The sequence below is a fragment of the Dipodomys merriami genome, unplaced genomic scaffold (genome assembly GCF_024711535.1).
Source record: "Dipodomys merriami isolate MVZ:Mamm:240054 unplaced genomic scaffold, mDipMer1.0.p SCAF_36, whole genome shotgun sequence".
NCBI classification, from domain to species: Eukaryota; Metazoa; Chordata; class Mammalia; order Rodentia; family Heteromyidae; genus Dipodomys; species Dipodomys merriami.
The window spans coordinates 7,815,694-7,839,116 of NW_027205159.1; the positions used below are offsets into that span (position 1 = coordinate 7,815,694).

The 23,423-nt window shown below is 42.7% G+C and overlaps 1 protein-coding gene across 1 annotated transcript in view; it reads right to left on the reverse strand.

The window, feature by feature from the left end:
- Uxs1 (UDP-glucuronate decarboxylase 1) overlaps positions 1-23,423 on the reverse strand; it is a 92,511-nt gene that overhangs the window by 67,063 nt on the left and 2,025 nt on the right. The gene's annotated exons all lie outside the window — the stretch shown is intronic.

The following is a 23,423-nucleotide window of genomic DNA, read 5'->3' on the forward strand; positions in this document are numbered from 1 at the left end:
AGAACTCTCCCCTACTCCCCACCCCTTAACCTCTACAGGTGGTCTAGGCCAAGCCCTCCTGAGCACCATCTCAGGAAAGTACGGGACTCTGTCCTTACTGCTGGGGATCCTATGCTACCAGTGTCCATGTCATGCTTTTCTCTAATGGACAGCTTACATGAGAAACCCTGCAAGATACAGAGATCTCATTCACATGAGCAACACATGCCACCCAAGTAGGAAAATGAATGTCAAGAATGTTGTCCCTTTTCTCACAATATCTATCCTCAATAGTGCAAAAAGAAACAAAAAAACAAAAAACACAAAAATCTCTATGGTGCTTTTTGTGTCAAGGGGTTTTGGCTTTCTTTAAATGACCAAGAGCTCTACCTGCTCTGCTTGGGAGCACACAAAGGAACTCAGAGCCCAGCACAGGCCAACATCTCAGCCTGAAAGCAGTCCACTTGTTTGAAGGGAAGCACATAAGTAATTTCCAATAGTTGCAGCCTTCCTCCTGTAGCTTCCTGTGGCAGTAGGCTGGAAGTAGCGGGACATAGGCTTTAAAAGTCAAACATTATTGAAAACAATTCTTTTAATCCAAGTACCAGTGGGTCACACATGTAATCCTAGCTACACAGGAGGCTTAGATCTGAGGGTCGCAGTTAAAAGCCAGTCCAGGCAGGAAAAACCTATCTCCATTAAACTACCAAAATTCTGGAAGTGGAGATGTGGCTCAAGTGGTACAGTGCTCGTCTTGAGCAAAAGAAGCTCAGGGACAGTACAGAGGCCCTAAGTTCCAGCCCAGGACCAACACAAAAGAAAAAAAGCTAGCAGTAGAGCTGTGGCAAGTGCCAGCCATGGACAAAAAACAAAAAAGCTAAAGGACAATGCACAGACCCTTAGTTCAAGCCCCAGTACTGGCAGGAAAAAAAAAAAAAAAAAAAAAAGGTTCCAAAACTTTACAACCTGATTTACAGTGCCTCAAAGAGACAGCTGGGAATTGATTACTCTGTAAACATGTGAACCAAATAAGCTGACATAAGCCCATTATACGTAACACTAGAAGTCAATATCAAAAGGCATTCAGCAACACTCTAGCCCATGCAGACTGAAAATACAATGGTGGTCCCACAAGATTTTAGTGGAGGGGCAAAGTTCCTGTCATTTCTGATACAACAGTCCAGTGACATCATTAACTATTGTGATGAGGCAATGCAAAGCAATGCAGCACACTGCTCACATGCTTATTGTGATGTAGGTATGAATTGCCAATCATATAAAAGTACAGCACATGTGCTCATGTACCGCACATAATACTTAATAGTGATAATGAAATACAACATTACTGGTTTATGTGTTTAGTATAGTGTTTTTCTTACATGTTAACAATAGCTTCATATATCTCATGTTTACCAAGCCTCTTGAGTACATCAGGAGGACATGTAGGAAGGGGCGCTGTGGCTCAAGTGGTAGAGTGCTAGCCTTGACCTGAAGAGCTGAGGGACAGCGCCCAGGCCCAGAGTTCAAGTCCCATGACCAACAACAACAATAAAAAAAAATTAAAAACAAAAAAGAGGACATGCAAATGGTATAAATGACTGTAAAATGGGGAGTGTTTACAGGTGACAGTACGGATGTAAGAAGGAGAGGGTGATGGGGTAAAGATGACAGAAAGACTATCGTCTATCTATGTATCTGTATGTATGTGTATATGTATGCATGTATCTATGTAAGTACATAAATAGCATAATGAAACCCATTAAGAACTGTTAAAAAGGAGGGGAGAGGAGGAAGGAGGTTAAGAAAGAGTAATATAGATGGGGAAGGATTTGATCAAAGTACATAAGTACATGTATGTAAAATCACAGTGAAACCCTTTGTCCAATACATGCTAAGACATTTAAATTTTAAAAAGAGAGGCAACATGGCTCATGGCTGTAATCCTAGCTAATCAAGAGGCTGAGATCTGAGGATTGTGGTTCAAAGCCAGCCCAGTCAGGAAAGTCCCTAGAATCTTATCTCGGATTAATCACCAAAATAGCCAGAAGCAGAGCTGTGTCTCAAGTAGTAGAGCACTAGCCTTGAGCACAGTAAGGCAAGGACAGCACATCTGCATCCAAGCCTTGAGTTTAAGCCCTAGACTGACACACACAAAAAGAGGCCAGATGGTATGGATAGTATATCATCTGTGTTGATAAAAATGTACACTTACTCTAACTGTGACAAAATCACCTAAGGATGCATTTCTCAGGACATGATCTGGTTATTAAGTGACCCACCACTGTACCAAAGAAAAAAATAGCTAGTCGCTGCTGGCTTATGCCTGTAATCCTAGCTACTCAGGAGGCTGAAATCTGAGGATCATAGTTTGAAGCCAGCCTAGGCAGAAAAGTTTCTGTGAGACTCTTATCTCCAATTAACTACTAACCACAGCAGAAGTGCCGCTATGGCTCAAGTGGTAGAGCCTTGAACACAGAGAAACTAAGGGATAGCACTCAGGCCCTGAGTTTAAGTCCCACAACCTGGGGAGAAAAAGAAGAAAAAAGTTTAAAAGAATGTATTTGCTGTTTTTGATAAAGGGATTAAAACCCAATTCCCTTACATGGAACACAAAATAAAATTTTAAAACACCCTGTAAATAAATAAGGCACATCACTCACAATCTGTACCACATGTATATCTAAATATTTGGGTATGCTGGAAATCCAGTTCAAGAAAATCTATGAAGAAGTAACAGGATATAAAAGCAACTTCCAAAAGTCAGTACCTTTTCTGTATACCTTTTCTGTTTACAATGAGCAAATGGAGAAAGAAACTAGGAAAACAACTGTCTGCAATAACATCAAAACAATTTTTAATAAATTCCTAGGAAGAAACATAGAGGAACTCTATAGCAAAAACCATAAAATGCTGAAGGAAGTTCTACCAGGAGGTAGAAAGATCATGTGTTCGTGGATTACTAGAATATAGTGAAAAAGGCCATACTAAAAAGACGCTATCCTATAAAATCAATGCAAAATCCCAACATCATTCTTCTCAGAGAGAAAGAATACAATCTAAAAGTACCTATGAAACCACAAAAGGCTCTCAAAAGCTAAAGCAATCCTGAGCAAAACAAGTAATCCTAGAAGTATCACAATTCCAGACATCAAACTTTACTACAGAGCTATAGAACAAAACAGCTTGGGACTGGCACAAAAACAGACCTGAAGACCCACGGAACCAACTAGAAGACACAGAAATAAACCCTACATACCTCCAGCCATCTGATTTTTGACAATGAATCTAAAAACATATGTTGGAAAAGAGACATCCTCTTCAACAAATGGTGTTGGGTAAACTGGACATCCATATGCAGAAGACTGAAATTAGACCCTTGTCTCTCACCTAGTACTAATATGAATTCAGTCTACTGGAGACCTCAATGTAAGAATTGAAACTACTACAGGAAAGAGTAGAGAAACATCAGAACTTAGTAGCACAGGCAGGAACTTCCTGACTAGAATTTCAAGGCTTAAAAAATAAGAGAAACTGACAAATGAGATTGCATCAAGCTTAGAAGCTTCTGCGCAGTGAAGGACATAGTTACAAAGCTAAAAAGACAGACTACAGAATGGGTAAAGATCTTTGCCAAATGTTTGACAAGAGCCTAATAATTAGAGTATAAAAGGAGCTCAAAAAACTTAACTGCCAAAGATTCAATAACCAAATTAATAAATGGTCAAAAGAGCTAAATAGAAATTTTTCAAAAGAACTGAAGATAGATAGTAACATGAAGAAATGCTTAGCAACATTGGCCATAAAGGAAATGCAAATCAAAAAAAACAAGGAGATCCCATCTCACTCCAGTTAGAATGGCCATCACCACAACAAGGATGGAGGCTCCACTTCAGATCTCAGCATCCTGAGTAGCTACCATTATAGGCCCGACACACCAGCACCTGACCTCCCCACCCATTTTAAATGGCTGCAAAGTGCCTTGGCACCTTTTCGTTAGGCATTCTGATCAGCACTCCAAGCTTGAAAGTATATACCTATCTCACAGATGCGGGATTTCAGGAAACTGTTCTCCTGCCCCTCACACAGACTTACACTATGTAACACTGTACCCCAGAATGTCTGATGCTCCCCAGTCAACTGGGCAGCATTTAAGCAATTTAGATCATACATAGGCTCCATGCTGGCTTTGCTTTCCTTTTCCAAAGTCTCCTAAATCCTTCCTCGCTCATCCACCAACCATTCAACATACACAGGTGATGTGCCCAAGCTACACAGTGGCTTTCCAAAGGATAATCTGGCTGGTGTTGGCAGAATGGGTCCTTCTTGGACTACAGGAAGCAGACTAGAAAGCAAGCGCTGAAAGCAAGCACCTACCACCAGCATTTAACCCAGGATTTGGTGATCAGATGAACACAGAGGAGAAATACATGCCCCCAAATAGCAACAAGAGAGCTGCAGTTGCTGAACATAAGTGTGGGCCTCATTTGAAATCTGATTTGTTTTCTTTTTTTTTTTTTTCAGTCCTTGATAGGAGCCAAGCAATGTGTGAGGTCTGGCAGCCAGGCTCCGGATTCACAGTAGTTCAGCCTTGAAAATGCTCTGCTGACCTAACAATAACTGAGAACTGGGAACCAACTTTCCAGTCTCAACCACTAAAATCAAGGTTTTCAGGCCTGTGAAGTCAGTCTTTGAAGAAGGCCCAGTATTTAGCGGCCCAGGTGATTCTAGTTTCTGGAGCCCTGATACTATTGAAATCACTGAGACCATAACAGACCTGAAGCCAGGACACACATGCTTACACGACCAAGTTCTTACACTGTCTGCCTGGAAAAGCTTCTGGGCCTTTCATAAATAACCTCTATGGTTGGGAAGGCACTTTTCAGGAATGGACCAGAGAAGAAGCAACCAGTAGGCCTGGTCAATAAGGTCACAGCTCAAAATCTTCCCATGAACAATGTCCCTGCCCCTACAAGAAACATGTATCACTGCCTTGTCAACCAAAAAGCAATTGCCCCCATTTCCAGTAAATACCACCCCTACCATAATCCCCCACTATTAACAAATAACTGCTCCCATATCTTTTCCTACAAATGTTTCCTATTTCCTCTCCCCTACTGCCAAGGAATAAAGAAGTAAATTATAGTTTTTAGCTCCTGACCTCCTTGTCCATTTGCTGTGTGAAAAGGCTTTCTCTTTTTGCAAAAATGCAACACCATGTTACAAGCTTTTCTGTGTTAAACACCAAGGGCTTTCTTGATAACGTTATACCTCGTTCCAGGCTGGAGCCAGTATGCAGAAGCAGTTTCTCCACCTTGCCAAGTCTGTCCCAGCTCCACGGTCTTTGCACTTACTCTTCTTACAACTGTCTTTTCATCTCCTGCCATCTTTCAAGTCATATAGGTCTCAGCCCCAAAGTTCCGTACTTGAGAAAGTTTTCTTAATTACTTGTCAGAACACCTCTGGCATCCTCATTCCTACTTCTTTATGTTTGACGGCACATTTTACCAGCCTATATACCTGTGTAGAGTTCTAGACTCAGTATACTTGAAATATTTGGGACCAAGAGTACTTGGGATTTTGTGTTTTCTCAGATTTTGAAATATGTGCACATGCATAATAAGATTGAGCCTGGGGTCCAAGTCTAAATACAAAACTTGTTTCATATATGCCATATGCATATAGCCAGAAGGTAATTTTGTTACCTTCTGGCAATATTTTTTTAATAATTTGTATGCTTGTAGAGGTCGAACCCACAGAAAGCAAAGCTGTATCTTGGCCACTCTGATAGTACCTTGATATCACAAGATCCCTAGATCTGAATTTACACGCTACCAATAACAGATCACTTCCTACACTTTCTCGGACATAATAATCAAAGATATGGTGATGGAGTATCGTGTCAGTGCTAAAAAAAAAAGTCCTGAATTTTTTAGCTTTTCTGACTTGGCACTTTAGATTAACCTAAAACCCATATATCTAATTGCTTATAATCTTACTATCTAGTGCCCCCTCCCCCAAAGGCAAGCTCCAAAGTGGCAAAGGTGTTCTATTTTTTGGTATACTTCCCTTACCTGGGACACCAAGAAAGATACATAGAACTTGTGCTAAGTACTTGCTGAATGAATGTGTGAATAGATGAAGGAATGACCATAACTCCTTTAAATGAGAACTACTGCACCAAGTTAGCAAACCTTTCTAAGAATGTATAGAAAGGTGTATTTCCAAAACTTTATGTCTTGAGGCTCTGGGGCGGGGGCACACAATCTCTGCTGCCAGGACTCACCTCCAGTACCTCAGGACACCTAGACACAGGAAACTCATAAAAACACAGCAGCAATCCCAGACAGGACTCAACTTCATATCATTTCCAGGTGTCATGAAATAGTACTCTTCTTTTAACTTTTTTCCTACCATTTAAAAATTGTGGAAACTTTCTTATCCCCTGAGTCCTACAAAAACTAACAGCCTGTTGGAATTGGCCCATGGGCCACAGTTTACCAATCCTATTATACTAATCAGACCAGAAGTACTAGGCCCATTCCAGCTAGAAGAGTTCTTGTCCTTCACCACAGTCAACAGCAACCTGAGTAAAATACACGTCAGAGAAGTACAGGTTGCAGTCAGTGTTGTCCTGGGGAACAGAGGGGAGGCAAGTCATGGAACCACGCACAGGAAAGTAACTACTATATCCTGTAGTAAGTGGCAGGGAAGGGCGAGCAATGCTGGCAGAGGACCCTGAAGAAGAAGGGAGACTGCAGGATCAAGGTGAGCCAGGATGGCAGTTTCTTATTTAGTTTCCACAGACTCTGCTAATGAGCCAAATATCAGAACCTTCATTCTCTTTTCCTATCACATTCCTTGATGCTGAACTCTGGTTAGTAGGCAATGGACAACAGCTCCAAAGAATGATGAAGTCCACAAGATGCTCCAGCTTGTACCTTCACTGGAAACAAGAGTGTGAGGGGTTGGCACAGCAAGAAGAAGGTGAGTGGCAGAGGATGGTGGTGGCAGTGGAGCCAGAAGCCATAAATTTAATGCTTTGGTGGAGGTGGGGATGACCTGATGAAGATGTCAAACCAGAGAGTAGAAACTGAGACCTGGCCTTGGGAAGATCGGTGTCAGCACAGGGAGCAACTAAGGACATGTGTGAGGCCATTAGAATACAACCCTGCCTGCTTCATGCTTTCAAGTACAGCTCTGGAAAGCCTCAAACCCCATGATGGGGACAATGCCTTGTATTTTCACTGTTTCTAATTCCAAGGTCACATGATAACCCTCTACTATTTCAATGCCACTAGCAAATAGGAAGGAGTCAAGAAATTGCCTATGGCTTGCGTTGGCCAGGAACCTAATGACTCCCAGTGCCAAGCCACCTCTTCTTCCTAGCATGAGGCCTCATGCTAAGGCCTGTGTGCCTTGTCCAGGGCTTCAGAACCAAGCATACGTATGGAAGAAAAGAAAGGTACCTGTTCATTTCCAAACTTGGCCTCTATGATAACCTCCCAACTTCTGATGCCATGTGGTTCAAACTCAAATGGAGTGATAATCACCTCAGTGAACCTTTCAGGAGCAACTAAGCCTAGTCCAACATGGAAAACACCCCCCACTTCAGGACATGCCCAGTGATTCTAGCCCTCAGCTCCTCTCAGGGCCAGAACAACTTCAGTTTAGGCAAGCAATCAAGCACATTAAAGTATGACGACCACAGAATGTTCTGGAACACTGCTACTGCATCCAGTCTGCTGCTGGGGTTTACTGCATCCCTCAAGTTCTCCTGGGCACCAAAGTGTATCACCTGACCTGTAACTGTGTCTACCAAGGGTTCAGTGCAAAGCTTACAGTGTTACTGGTTTCACACAATGGGGTTGGGCTCCCAGTGAAGCTTTTGAAATGTGTCCTAGGGTCAGATGTGGCAGCATACACCTGTGCTACCATCTCGATAGAGACATAAGTAGAAGACTACAGCTTGAGGCTGGTTACCAGGAGGTATTTATCTAAAAAAAAAAAAATAAACTAAAAGAAGCCTTAGGCATGATTCAACCTCCAGGGCCACCTTAGGCACCCCTCCAAAAAACTAAAGATTAAAATATAAAAAAAAAAACAAAACTTGTCCAAAAATGTCTTGACACACCTCCCATGAAGGTGGGTGTGTCTGTCTTCCAAGGTGGCTTGGGTTGCTTTGACAATAAAAAACAAAGGTGACACTGAGTGGCTTGTGAAGCTGCACTCAGATGGCATGTCACTTCAGCTGCTCCAACCCCTAGTCTAGGAGTCCTGGGTCATGGCAGAAAAAAAATCTGAGGCACAAGACTGGAGTGACTAACCACCAGTGCTAAGTCTGCTCCTCTGGGGGTGTGAAGAAGCCACCTGCAGGCAAATCCTCCAGCATGGTTGATAGAGGTCGAGACATTCTAAAACATGGAAGAACCACCATCATTTTCCACATTCTCAACCCGAAAAGCCAGGTGAGCACAATATATCAGTAGCTGGTTTCTACCACTTCAAAGTGGTTGGTTAAACAACCAGGACCAAAACAGCGCTAGATCTCTCTCCCCTGTTAGCCTATACTAAGCAAGATATCTTAGTCAGTCCTCAAAAGCAGCAAGGTACTGATTTAAACCTCTCCTGGCCCACAGCATTCCCCACCAAGTATGGCTGCACCCCTCCTTATAAGATACTGCCCACACACTGGCCACCTGAGTACAAAGGGAGGGTCCAGTGCGCAGCCCTGGGCAGATCTGACCATGCAGCACAATACTTCCAGCCCCAATGAACAAAGCATCCACTTTGCCTCGAAAAGATGTACTTCACTTACCTCCGAAGAGCCCCAACAATGCAAGTACTCTGGAAAAGATCCAATTTGTGACTCATTCTGGGCAATGAAAAATCTTCTCACAAAGCAGATAAGGAGGCACATTATTCTCAGAATAAGAAAAGTACTGAACTTGTGGCGTTATTGACCCGAGGCTCAAACAAGGAGATGCTGCATTGTCATTCATCCTTTCGGTACAAACAGGGGCCGTGCAAAAATGCAGAAACTTCCTTGTCTTGAGGTCCCACTTCAGGAATAAGGTGCTAAAGTACAGGCAACAAGAGCCACCAGGGTATCTCACAGAATGGGCCCAGGAGACCCACTAAGGCTAAGAGCTATCCTCAGCCAATTGGGCCGGGTCTGTGCACACACTAAAAGTACACTGTAGTAACTGGTTTACTATCTATGCCTCACATACAAGAGCAGACTTGACAGCCCTCCAAGGAACCCAAGCCCTGCTCTTGGTACCAGGGGCCAGGCGTAAAGCACGGGAGACCAACCTTTCCATTCCCTGCCTTCCCAGCCCCCATTGGATGGTATTGAATTCCAACTATAAAATCCTTATAGGTGACTCATACCTTCCCACAGGCTTACCTAATAACACCCTACTGCTATGGCTGGAATGCCCTCCCGGACACAAGGGGAAATTTAACTGTCAATGGAGCAGTATTATGAAGTGGGGTCTTCCTAATCAAAAGTGGTCAGGAAGAATAGCTGCTTGTATTACAGATGTACTTCCAACCAAAAATAACTGGTTCCATCACAAGGTCTCTAAGAGAAAGCAGGGAGTTCTCAGGCCAACCTGTGTGGACTAGGCATGATTCAGAACTTCCTGTGGACCCCACTCTGCACAGCAAAGCCCTGTGTGACCACTGGTGTCTTCTATTTCCTCCATGAGGGTGCTCAATACTTCCACACTAGGCTCCTCATGGGTGGGCACACGCAGATGTTTTCTCCACTGACGCAAGCCAACACTGGAATTCCCTGGACAGGACATCTAAGGAACCCTCTGTGATAAGGGTCTACCCACTACCTCTAGTCTCATCTTCCACTCCTCCCCCTTTTCCCACTGCTCTCTCCTTTACCAGGCCCTCCTCTTCCTCCCTCCATACTTCAGTCAACTTGCAAAATGATACTTGTCGCTTCTTGTGCCCTCTTGGACCCTTTGTAATGCTGTGGAACCTTTACCCACACATGGAAGTTAGGGTCTTTGTCCTAATTACTCTGCAAGTTACACAATGAAAGGAATGAAGACTGCAACACAGCTGACCTTGGAACCCCAAGGCAAAAAAAGTTCCTAATAGTGAGCTTGACCCTACTTGTAAAAATAGAACAATAGTTTGAAGGAACAAAGCTCTCCCTCCCAAACCTTCCATCAGACTTTTCATTTAAATGAACATGCAGTATATTCTGAACAACCATTCAGATGAATGAGTGGATCTCTATATTGAAATTTTTTTTTTCCACACATAAAGGAAAACAGCAAATCATAGGAAAACCTAAGGTAGAGAGCTGTTACATATTAAAAGCACCTAGAGACCGTTTACTAACACAAAGGGAGCTCCATGGTGATTTGTACATACAGTACTAAACTGTCATCCAGTGTCTGATGGGCATGGAACTGGATTAGCTAGAAGTCAGAGGTTTCCCAAATGTCCCCATAATTGTTTGAATGTTAAAACTTGCAAATGATAAACTAAAAGTAAGCTTCAGAAAGACAGCTAAAGTATCAATAACCCTTGAACATTACTACCCAATTTCACACTATCCTTAACCACAAAGTAACCGAGTCCCAAACTTGGTCACTTAGTACCTAGCAGCAACAAAACCACAATGAAAAAGCTTCCTGAGCTGGGTGCAGGTGGCTCATGCCCGTAATCCTAGCCAGTCAAGAGATGAGATCCAAGGGTCAAGGTTCGAAGCCAGCCTGGGTAGACAAATCCAAGAGACTTTATATCCAGTTAGTCAGCAAAAGGCTGGAACTGGAAGTATGGTTCAAGTGGTAGATCCCTAGCCACAAGCAAGCTCAATAAGAGCTCAAGGCCCTGAGTTCAAGGCCCAGTATCTGCACAAAAAAACTAAAAAGAGGCTGGGAAGGTGGCTCAGTGGTACAGTGCTTGCCTTACATGCATGAGGCCCTGGGTTCAACTCCTCAGCACCACATGACAAGAAAAAGCCAGAAGCGGCAGTGTGGCTCAAGTGGTAGAGGGCTAGCTTTGAGCTAAAGAGCTGAGGGACAGTGCTCAGGCCCAGAGTTCAGGCCCCGTGAATATCAACAACAACAAACAAACAAACAAACAAAAAAAAAAACTAAAGGAAATCTTTCTGGAAATGGACATTCCTAACAACAAACCCATGACTAATTCTTAGACGGAAACTAAGATACATTCTGTCTGAAAATCTGACAGATTTGACACTGCAAGGCAGAGCTTTCCTCAAGATTGCTAACATGTAAAACCTTTTGTTCAAAACAGATTACCTGGATGACTGTAAACAGTTTCCTCCTTTGTATCACTCAAGGTTCTGCAGTATTGCTATGGAATCAGTAAACATCAGAAATCTCTTATTCTCAGCACCAAATAAGGAGAAGAGGACAGGTAGGAATAGAAAGAAGTATGCTAGACCAATTGTGAACAGCAAAAAGTACTGCTGAGCAGATCATGGTGGCGTATACCTGTCATCTTGGGAGGCAAATAAGGAATTTCAGGCTAGCCTGGTTGCATAGTCAGACACTGTCACAAACAAACAAGAATTTGTACTTTAACTCTGCAAATGTCTAGAGACAAGCATTCTGGAGATTCCCCAAAAACTAAACATAGAATTAACCTATGATCCAGAGATACCACTTTTGTGCATTTATCCAAAAGATTATACAAATCAGGATATAATACTTGTACAACCACGCTCACTGTTGCACTATTCACTATAGGCAAGATGTCCTTCAATGGATGAATTCATGAAAAAAACATGATAAAAAAATTTTATTCATCCATCAGGAAGTAGAATATATTCGCTGAGAAATGAATGAACTTGAAAAAAGTATGCCTCTTAATTCAGGCCCAGAGATCAATGGCATGTTATTTCTAATTTGTGAAGTATTATCTTTAAAGTTAGACTTTACTTATAATACATATGTAAATATATACAGGTTTATATGCATATATATATATTCAAACACTTGCTAAAGTATGGTATATGCAGCAGAGGATTCTAATGATGTAACTTCTTTGAACTTGAGTTTATCAGGAAGGGTGAAATAAAAAAGGAGTAAACAAATGAATATTGCGGGGGGGGGGAGTGGGGAGGATTGGGTGGGGGACGGGGGGGGGGGGGAGGTGGAGGATGGGAAGGGATGGGAAGGGGAAACAAAGGAGGAGGCTACAATGCTTGTTAAGAAATGTACTCATTATCTTGCCCATGTAATTGTAACCCCTCTGTACAGTATTTTCACAATACAGCACACTGGTACAAAACTAAAAAAAAAATAATAATAATAATATCTTATGCAATGAACGCCAAGAATTAAAATAAGAGATTTAAAAAAAAACAAAAAACAAATGAATATTCAATGTATATAGTGAAAATGGAATAAGGAAACTTGAGGGCATGGATGGGGTCAGGAGACATGGGGGAGAATGATGAAAAGGGAGACCCTGCTCAAGATGCACTGTGCTCATAAACTGACAGGTGGAATTGAAATCCCTTAGTATAGCATAGCTACTTAAAAACAAGTAGCAAAAAGTAGACTCTCCTTTTCTACCCAGTTCTAGACTTCCCAAGTAGGATTAACTATCTGCTGTATTCCCAAAGTGTTGCCACAATGTTTCTCTTGATTTTGCAACTTACACAGATGTAGTGTCAACCTCAGGACATGTAGCAGTATTTTCTCTCTAATAATGGAAAAATGAAATAACTTTGCCCGAGGCTACCAAACAAACACCATCTCCTTAGTTTTCTGATGAAAATAAAATCTTAAAAGAAAAAAGCAAGAAAGGGGCCAAAATCCAACCCACAAAGCACGTCTGTGCATCTCTGTGCATGAAGGAATGAATTAGGCAATTAAAACACTGGTCTCTTCCTGCCCATTACCACCAATTCTCCAAGTCTATCAGTGGCCTCATTTTCATTGATTGCATATTAAAGTGAGCCCTGTGCTTTGCCCCTCCATCCATTTCTTGAAGAAAGAGAAAGCAGAGCATGTCCAGCCCAGACACAAAGCTGGCCACTAGCGAGTGGGCTGCCAGGGAGCTAACACCCTGCTGAAAACGGCCACAGGCAATGAATGCTATATGCACAGCTTCTCCACCCACTTGCAGAGAACACAAGGACTAATGTGGGAATAACAGTGATGAATCTATTCTTAGAATACCGAAGGCAAAAAAAAGTACAAGGGGACCAGGTAAGAGGAAAAGTCAAGTCAGATATCACTCCTACTAATATGCAAAGCTGTGCTCATTTTTTTTAAGAGAGTAGAACACCACAATTATATGTTGTGGTGAGGAGGGAAAGGTAAAGGGGAATTTTAGGGCCCTGAGGTTAACTGCATTGCTGCCTTGCTACTGAAAAGTTTTGTTAGTAATTGATACTTGAACTTTTAGGTAGAATTCACATGAGAAGCTGACGGAAATAAACATCACACAAAAGGCATAAAACCCTTATGAAAGAAATAACCAAATTTACCTAGGGGCCATAAATACAAAACTGTTAAAATGAAGAGATGTGGTATCTCTGAATGGGAAGACATTTTAATAGGCATCATTATGAATATCATGATTTTTTTCCATTTTCCTTCCTCCCTTTCCACACTGAGCACCTGATTTTACTATCTGTACATTACTCTGTAATATTTAATGGAGCTCTGAAAATCTTGATCATGGTAAGTCAGCCTTTTCAGTATGTGTTTATAAAGACAGAAAGGGGCAGGATGCTGGTGGTTCTTGCCTGTAATCCTAACTACTCAGGAGGCTGAAATCTGAGGATCACTGTTCCAAGCTAGCCAGTGCAGGAAAGGCTGTGAGATTCTTATCTCCAATTAACTACCAGACAAAGAGAAGGGGGGGGAGGAGAGAAAATGAAGGGGAATGGAAGAAGAAAAGAAAGAAGGAGAAGGAGAAGAGGAAGAAAGAGGAGGAGAAAAGAGGAGGAGGAAAAAGAGGAGGAGAAGAGGAAGAAGAAGGGGGAGAAAGAAGGGAGAAGGAGGAAGAAAAGGAAGAGGAGGAGGAAGCAGAGAAGAGGAGGAGGAGAAAAGGAAAAGGAAGCTCAGAAAAGAAAGGGTGAGGGAAATTTAGTAGGACCGCCTCCAAAACATAGTACCCAAAGGCATTACTTAGCCATGACCTGGGTCTCTAAGCATGACCATCAGCAGACTGTGCCCAAGTAAAAGGGCACTGTGGACTCATTACTGTGTGGTATCAAGTCTCATAGCTGGACCCTGTGTGACATAGCTGTCCCCAGAGGTCAGTCTAACGCCCTGACAATTACTAGGTCATTAGGAGAGTGGAGTAGTCCGTGTGTGTGTGTGTGTGTGTGTGTGTGTGTGTGCGTGTGTGTGTGTGTGTGTGTGTGTGTGTGTGTGTGTGTGTGTAAATAGATGGGGGAGGATTCAAGAGCAAGGGGATGTCATTAGGAGAGTGGAGTAGTCCGTGTGTGTGTGTGTGTGTGTGTGTGTGTGTGTGTGTGTGTGTGTGTGTGTGTGTGTGTGTGTGTAAATAGATGGGGGAGGATTCAAGAGCAAGGGGATGAAGCCAGGAGGAGTGAGAGGCGAGGAAAGAGGAAGAGGTGAGGATGGGAGGTGGGGACTGAGAGGCAAAAGAGGAGGGTCACAAGTGGGATACTGTCAAGAGTGGAGGGGGATGTGCAAAGATAGGGGAGGAACAAAGGAAGTATGAGTGGCTGGTGCCTTGGGATGCCTCTGGAGGAATCAGCAATGGGGGAGGGAGGCAGAGCAGTACCTACGAGTGCATACAGGCAGGTGTATGCAACAGGTCCAAGTCTTGCCACTCCACCCAGACTGATTGGATGCCCTGCAATGGTGCAGAGCAGCTAACTAGACCAGTAATACTAGCTCAGAGGAATGAGGCTTCCAATCACCTATACTAGGGGAAAGAAAGTCATGAGGACTTCAATCTGCACAACCTAACACCAGGCCACCTAGGACCACCATACTGTGGGCCTATTCAAGGTGCAGAAAACATGGAGAGAGCTCCCACTGGAAGTTGAAAAAAAAGAGGATAAGACGTCACTGCTACCCACCAACACCCATGACAAAGTGGGAAACATCTCCAAATTCCATCTCCCCAACCCTGGAACATGCTTAGTTACCAAAATCCATAAACACCCAAATCCCTCTTATAAAATGGCATAATATGTGCATATAACTCCTACACATCCTCCTAAATAGTCTAAATCATCTCTAGATTACTTATTATAACACCTAGTGCAAAACCCTGTGTAAACAGTTGTTATGCTTTAATGTTTAGGGATTGAAGATTAAAATATGTCTGTGCATGTTTAGTACAGAAATAGTTCTAAAATATCTTTAATCCATGCATGGTTGGTCAAACATGGATACAGATGATTAACTACATTTCTTATCCCTCTTCTGTTTTGTAGGCAACCCATCAGGGCTTCCTAAAAGTAACATTTCTTTCAAGACCTTTCATGAAAAGCTTATATATCCACCTCATACTCATTAGGATTTCTACTCTAATAAAATGATAAAAATAAAGTCTGGAAATGTACCTCAGTGATAGAGGTCCAACATGTATTGCCGAGCATCACAAGGCCCTGGGTTACAATCCCATCATTGCCAATTTTTTTTTCAAATATAAAATAAGGATAACATATGCTGCCAAGGAAATGGAGAATGCAGCCCTGATGCACTGCTGGTGAGAATGTAAAAACAATGGGGTGGCTGCTGTTGAAAACAGTACCAGTTCCTCAAAACGTTTAAGAGAATTATCATGTGACCCAGCAATTCTTGGTTTTGTTTTGGGTTTTTTGTTGTTGTTGTTTTTTGTCGGTCGTGGGGCCTGAACTCTGGGCCTGGGCCCTGTCTCTGAACTCTTCAGCTCAAAGCCAGCACTCTACCACTTGAGCCACAAGCGCCACTTCCAGGTTTTTCTGCTTATGTGGTGCTGAGGAATTGAACCCAGGGCCTCATGCATGCAAGGCAAGCACTCTATCACTGAGCCACCTTCCCAGCCCCTGATCCAACAATTCTGCATCTAGGTATATACCCAAAAGAACTAGAGGCAGGGGCCTTAAGAGATATTTATACACTCATGCAACATCTCAGTGGCTGACACCAATAATCTTAGCTACTCAGGATGTTGAGATACAGAGAATTGTGGTTCAAAGACAGCCTGTGAGAAACATCCATAAGACTTCAAAATAAGCTGAAGATTTGACTCAAATGGTAGAGCCCCAGTCAAGCAAGCAAGCAAGTTCAACAAGCAAGCTGAGCAAGCTCAGGTAAATAAACAAGCGATAAATAAATAAACAAGCAAACAAATAAGATAAGCACCAAAAATTCAGAAGTCAAATGGATTGATAAAATGTGGTACATACATACATTGCACGCCTTTTGTCTTTAGGAAAGAAATTCTGATACATGCTACAACTTGGATAAAACCTGAAAACATGCTACATGCAGCAAGCCAGTCATAGAGAAACAAATACTGTATGATTGTACTAATACAAGGTATCTTTGGTGGTCAGACTCATATATGGAAAGTATAAAGGGAGCTGCCTGAGCTGAGGATGGGGGAGAGGCCACGGGGAAGCTATGTAACAGGTACAGATCAGCTGCTGAAGATGAAACAGTTCTGGAGATTGGCTATAAAACAAGGTGAATGTCTGACACTACTGAACCATATATTTGAAAGTAGTTAAAATGGAGGTAAGGGTTGGTTCAGTGATAAAGCTCATGCTTAGTACACATGAAGTCTTGGAATCAATTCCCAGTGTGGGGTACACACACACACACACACACACACACACACACACACACACACACACACACACACACACACACACACACACACACACACACACACACACACACACACACGATACATTTGTGCTAAGTGTATCTAATGAACTGAATAGAAGCAACCCTGGGGTCCATGCATGACACCATGGAAACCACATACTTGAGGGTACTTATTGCTGCATGCCTCTCTCTCCCCCTCAACTCCTTACTGCAGGACAAGCTGGTCACCGGTTAGGGGACAAATACAGGTAAGGGAAGAGGAGGACAAAGAAGGCCTTAGTGAGCATGAAAGATGTACAGGGGTAGGGGCTTATTGCACTAAGAACCTAGGAGAAACATTTTTGTCCTTAAAGTAATAATGAAAATACAGTAAGGTAAGGGAAGCAAGGAAGTTCAAATTAAATTCTATTTAATAACAAAGGAAACTCAGGGGGAAAAAAGGAAGACCCTGACTTGGCTACAAGCCAGTTTTGCTGTGAACCCAATTTCCAAGGACCCCATATTCACAGCCCACAATAATTTACAAGAAACACATATTACTGTCTCCTGGATGGATATCAGATTAGCCTGCTTCCCTTACTTGGTTATAGCTGAGCCATCTAGTCCTCCAATTTTTATTGCTGACATCTTAAGACAAATACATACGTGAATGCCAAGAATGCACAGTATTTGTGTCAATTAGAACCAGTATGTTCTGTTCTCAATTTTACAGCATTTCTGAAAATGCTATAAAAATATGCAAAGATACTATGAATAACACTCCAAGATCTCACCACCCTGACAAAACTGTTTGGGTTTGCTAACACATTCAGACTCCCTCTAAAAAAGCCTGCTTTACAGAAGTCCAAATGTTTTCTGATGTAGTTATTTATTTTGGTTAAAGAAACTCTGAAACTCTTAACTGAAAAGAAACTGGCTGATAAATTCAAATTCCGTCCACCTAGGAGTTCCCACTTGGCTGCAAAGGGTCAGCCTTGAAGCTGTCTCCCTTACCTTTACTCCTCAGGTAATTCCTAAGTCCGTCACATTTGTAGAACATAAAGCAAGAGAAGAAAGGTGAAGACAACATGAATGGAGGTGTAGTGCACACAGTAATCTGCTATCTGACCTCACCTACAGACACTTCTGTATGGAGGAAGCCTTCAACTTCACCATAGACCCTTCCTGATGACCTGCCTGTCTGAGCCAGCTCAGGATGCTCTAGCAAACCCTACTGTGTGGCTTATACACAACAGAACTTTCTACCTCCTAGCTCTGAGGCTGGGAAGCCCAGGAACCAGGCACTGGTGAGGACCAGCTTGCCTGTTCACAAATGGTACTTCTTGCTGGGTCCTTACATGGCAGAAGCAGCAAGGCTTCCCTGGGACACTGACCCCACTCAGAAAGGCTCCAACCCCATGACCCGGTCACCTCCCAAGGCCCAGCTTCCTAATGCCAATGCTTTGGGGTAAGGATTTCAACAGATGAATTTTCACAGTCAAGAACAGACTGATCCATACAGCAAAATATATGTCGGCTAAAATCCACCAGCACACCTGCACACAGGCACAGAGAGGCACATAGCAAGACGCACTGTTCAGCCATGCAGAGGCCCAGAATGCAAAAGTGGTTATCTCCTTTCTTAGGATGCTTGATTTCTCACAAAATGTCCATTCATCCCATTGAACTAAGTTTCCCGTAGGGTCAGCCTTCCTTACTCTGCCTTTGGGACCCCAAGAACTCTGCTCCCCAAGCCTGTCCCTCAGTAGCCTCCACACAGGCCTCCTTTTTACCTTCAACTCCCTTGTCCAAGCCCTAGTCATGTGCTAAATGTCCTCTCAATAACCCTGCCTCAAAGGTAGTCCTGTTCATTGAAGGTCTCCTGTCTCCTTTCTCTTTCACAAGTTACCTGGCACTCAGCAGGACCAGTTTCTTAAGCACTATAGGGACCCAGGAGAGTAGCTCAGTGGTGGTGTTCTTGCCTAGCACAAACCACAGGAACTACACAGGGAAATTGTTGAAAATGAAGATTCTCGGGTCCTAAGCCTACTTCTACAGAACACCTCTGAAATCAAAAGAGTGGGCTTTTCCCACCCCAACCTGAGTCTGTCTAGGGCCCCAGCCTCACAAATAGGTGTTATCAGAAGAGGTTCTCTTGGTAAGAGAAGATATTGAGGCTTCAAGGGTTTAGGAAATCCAGCCAGGTACAAAGATCAAATGTATTCTTTGTGTTCTTTGACAATACTAGGATTTAAAAAAAAAAAAAAAAAAAACTGGCTTCAATTTACATCACTAAGGACCATTACCATCCTCAACATATTCAGACTTCTTAGAAATGAGAGGTAAAGGGCAACCCAGCAGAAAGATGGGCAAAAATATAAGCGGATCACAGAAAACACCTATCTGCCTGTATCTACTAAATTAAACTCAAACTAACAAGGAAACAGATTGGGATAGAGATAGGAGGCATCTGAGTGAAACTTGCTGGTTTGGCTTTTAAACCACTTAATGGTTTGCACCAAAAAAAAAAAAAAAGGAACAACAAAAAAAGAATGACATAAGCCTAAATTGGATTAGGCATAGAAAGACATCATGTTATGTAATTTGGGGTTTTTTTTGAGACCTGTTCTCACTCTGAAGTCCCAATTCTTCGGTATCTTAAGTGCTGGGATTATAGGAATGCGACCCCATATGTCAGGTTTATATGATAGCTGAGCACAAGTGCTCTTAACTATGCATCCTTAATGCAAAATAATCTAAGAGGAGAAAGAATTATAGAGAATTTCTCAAATTTCCTGTTTCCTGACAGTGGTACTGATGCTGTAAGTCTAAATTAAAAGTACCCCTCTAGTTAAGGTGGATTTACATCACGGTAGATTCAACAAACTGGAAATTATCCTTAACAGAAAATATGCTTAACCCACCTAAACTCTTACATCCCGGCTCATTAGTACTGCACAATGCAGAGAGTGAGCAGTTTCCCCTGTGATCCCAGAACTGATTGGGTTGCAGCCCTTTGTGACTCAACATCCCAAGAGTGAAACCAACTGTTTTATCATCAGCCTGACAAAGATCCAAATTCAAAGTCTGAGGTCTGGTTTCTACATAATTTGAACAGTTTTAGGAAAACTGCACACTTGAAAAGTCATCATTAGTATAATAGCTCCTGAGCCTTACTAAATGTGAGAAATTTCCTTGAATATTTTTTTGGGGGTATTCTTATTGAAGGGACAGTCTATACAGACTAAGAAAAGCAAAATGGAGAACCAGGAACACAACATTGATAGAAGGTAGAAAGAAGATGGTAGGTGGGCAAAGAGGTTCTGGGAAGATAGGCTCAGAAGTCAGCAATGGGAACAGCTGACTTATTCCTAAGAAAGGCCAAGCACTGGGCGAGCCTGGCACATCTATGTGAGAAGAAATGGTAGCTGAGGCAGTCTGATTTCAAGCACAACTTCCAAGATTAAGTCCCATCCTGACAGAAGACCAGCAGCTCCATCTCTGGACTGGGGAGTTCCGAGCCAAATGGAATGATAAGATTTTGTTACTTGGGTCTACAGCCCTGTCCCCATTTGGGCAACCATTCTTCTCTACCCAGAAGAAGGCAGGGAAACTCTGGCCATAACAGCACTTCAGCATCGAGATCAGGAGAGTCCTCTCCTGAGCCAGAGCTGCCTCCAGAATTCCCACTCTGAGGTAGAAGCAAACAATTTCAGACCTCCAACACAAACCCTGAGGACAGCGACCATTCAATGAGAAAAAAGATGAGCAGGCAAAAGTATCATTAAAAGAATGCAACCACAAAGAAAAGATCATTTTTCTTCTATTCTGTGAAGGGGGGGGAACGATACGACTACTGGAAATTTTAAAACAAACAATGGACATGACAAGAGTACAAATACAAAGATGAGGGCAAATTCTAGAAAGTAAAACTACAACTTTAAAATACTGGAAACTAGGAAATAAATGCATTGATTTGGGGCCACTCTATATCACAATAGAGTAGTTCCAGAGCAGACTAGGCCCACTAGTGGCTCAAATCTGAATATCATAGCTACTAAGGAGGCTGAAATCTGAGGATGAAGGTTTGAAGCCAGTCTGGACAGACAGATCTAAGACTCTTATCTCCAACTAACCAACAAAAAGCCAGAAGTGGGGGTGTGTCTGAAGCAGTGGAATTCCAGCCTTAAGCAAGGGCCTGAGAAGAGCTGATGGGGAGGGAAGGAGGAAAGAAGGAAGGAAGGAAGGAAGGAAGGAAGGAAGGAAGGAAGGAAGGAAGGAAGGAAGGAAGGAAGGAAGGAAGGAAGGGAGGAAAGAAGGAAGGAAGGAAGGGAGGGAGGGAGGGAAAGAAGGAGGGAGGCAGGGAAGGGAAGGGAAGGGAAGAGAAGGGAAGGGAAGGGAAGGAGGGGAGGGACAGAGGGAGGAAGGGAAGGAGAGGAGAGGAAGAGATGGAAGAAAGAGAGGGGAGGAGAAGAAGAGAGGGAAAGAGGGAGGGAGGAAGAAAGAAGAAGGGAGGGAGGAGAAAGTGCATGAGAGAGAAGGGGGGAGGAGGAGGGGGAAGGAGGAAGGAGAAAGGGAAAAGGGGAAAGTTTTCAGGAAAGGGAAAAAAGGGAGAACAATTCTAGAAACTGCAAAAGAAACATCCAAAGGAAAGTAGAAATCATGAAGAGATTGATTCTTCTGATGAGGTCTGTGGACTGGAGAAAAAGGGAGGGAAGGTCCTCTGTATACCAAGCACTGTTGTCTTGAATGTAGTAAGTTACCAAGCCATACTAAAAAAGAAAAAAAAGGGGTGGGGAGGGGTGAGGAGCAACAACTTGCATTTGTGACAGAGCACAGGGCCCAGGAGTAAGAGGTGGTAGGCTAGCTCAGCTTCCTGCAGACATGGGTTCAACCTGGATGAAGTGAGTGGATAAGACCACCACGCAAGATAAAGAACAGTCATGTAAGAAGAGGGGCAACAGGATGGAAATAAGTGATGCCCAACAACTATATGGGGCACATAGAAGAGCCTTCAATCTTTCAGAAAGGCAAACACTGGCTTGAAATTCCTCTACCATACAACAAGGCTGGCGGGCATGGAACAATACCTTAGAAATACTGAAAATACTTTTTTCTGGAATGCTACATGATCAGTTCATCAAGTATGAAGTCAGAAAAACCACTATGGATAAAACCTCACATTTTACCTCATGTCCCAATCCAAACCAGGGAGTAAAATAAGAAAGTCAAGAAATAAAACCCCCAAGGTGAGTAGATCCAGGCAGATGCGGGGATGAGGCACAGGGTCCCCAGACAAGTTCTGGAAAGTGGGTCATCAGGGATGTCCTGGTGCTTGCAAAAAGCCTGTTCAAAGACAAATGCAAAGAAGTGTAGACTTATTCAGCCATAGTACGTAGAAAGCAAAGCAAATTTTAAAATAAATAAATAAAGGTCAAGTGGTAATTACAGGTTCACACCTGTAATCCTAGCTACTAAGGAGGTGAAGATAGAGAGAAGTAGATAGTTCAAGGTTAGCCTGAGCAAAAGTTATTGAGACCCCATCTTAACCAACAACTGGGCATGGTAATGCATGTGCTTATTATTCCTCCTGCCTCGGAAGCATCAATAGGAGTGTGATCCAGGCTATCCCGGAAATAAACTCAAGACCTTATTTCAAAAACAAATAAAACAAAAAAGGCTGGGGGTATAGCTCAAGTAGTAGAGTGCCTGCCTAACATGCACAAGGGCCTGCTTCAACCCCAGAACCACCAAATACAGTAAATACAGTTAAAAAAAAAACACCAAATACAGTAAAATATAGAATATCAACTTATTAGCTCCAGAGAGAATAAAAAGTAATGTAGGTCATGGCTCATGACCTGTAGCATTTACGGTCATACACAGAAACACTAAGTGGTCATAAAGGGAGAACAAACAGTCATCTTCTGAAGAACAAAATCACTACATACATGTATATATGACTGAGAAATCAGGAAGCTTGTGAGAACAAAGTCACTCCATATATCTATGACTGAGAAGTCAGGAAGCCTGTGATTCAGGAGAACAATGATAAAAATAATAATAATAAACAATGAGCTAGAAGTCAAGGGCTTGCTTCTGGGTAGGAGAGGTGGTGGCAGGAAGACTACTGAGCCAAACAAGCTTTGCAGAGGGCTTATGACTACAAACCTTTCAGGGACCCACTTGGCTTTTCAATCTGCAAACAACCTAAAAAAACAAAAACACTAGCCAAAGTGCATGGAGCTCACATAGGTAATCCTACTACTCAGGATGATGAGATATAGTATCAATATTCAAAGCCTGGGGCTGGGAAGGTGGCTCAATGATAGAGCGCTTGCCTTGCATGCATGAGGCCCTAGATATGATTCCTCAGCACCACATAAGCAGAAAAAAAAGCAGAAATGGAGCTGTGGTTCAAGTGGTAGAGCGCCAGCCTTGAGCTGAAGAGCTGAAGGACAGTGCCAGGCCCAAGTTCAGACCTCACGACAGGCAAAGAAAAAAAAAAAAAAAGATTCAAAGCCAGCCCAGCAGGAAAGCTGAGAGACTTTTAAAATCTCCAATTAACCACTAAAAAATCAGAAGGGGGGCTGTGGCTTCAGTGGTAGATCACTAGTCTTGAGAGAAAAATCTAAGTACACAGGTCCTGAGGTCAAGACC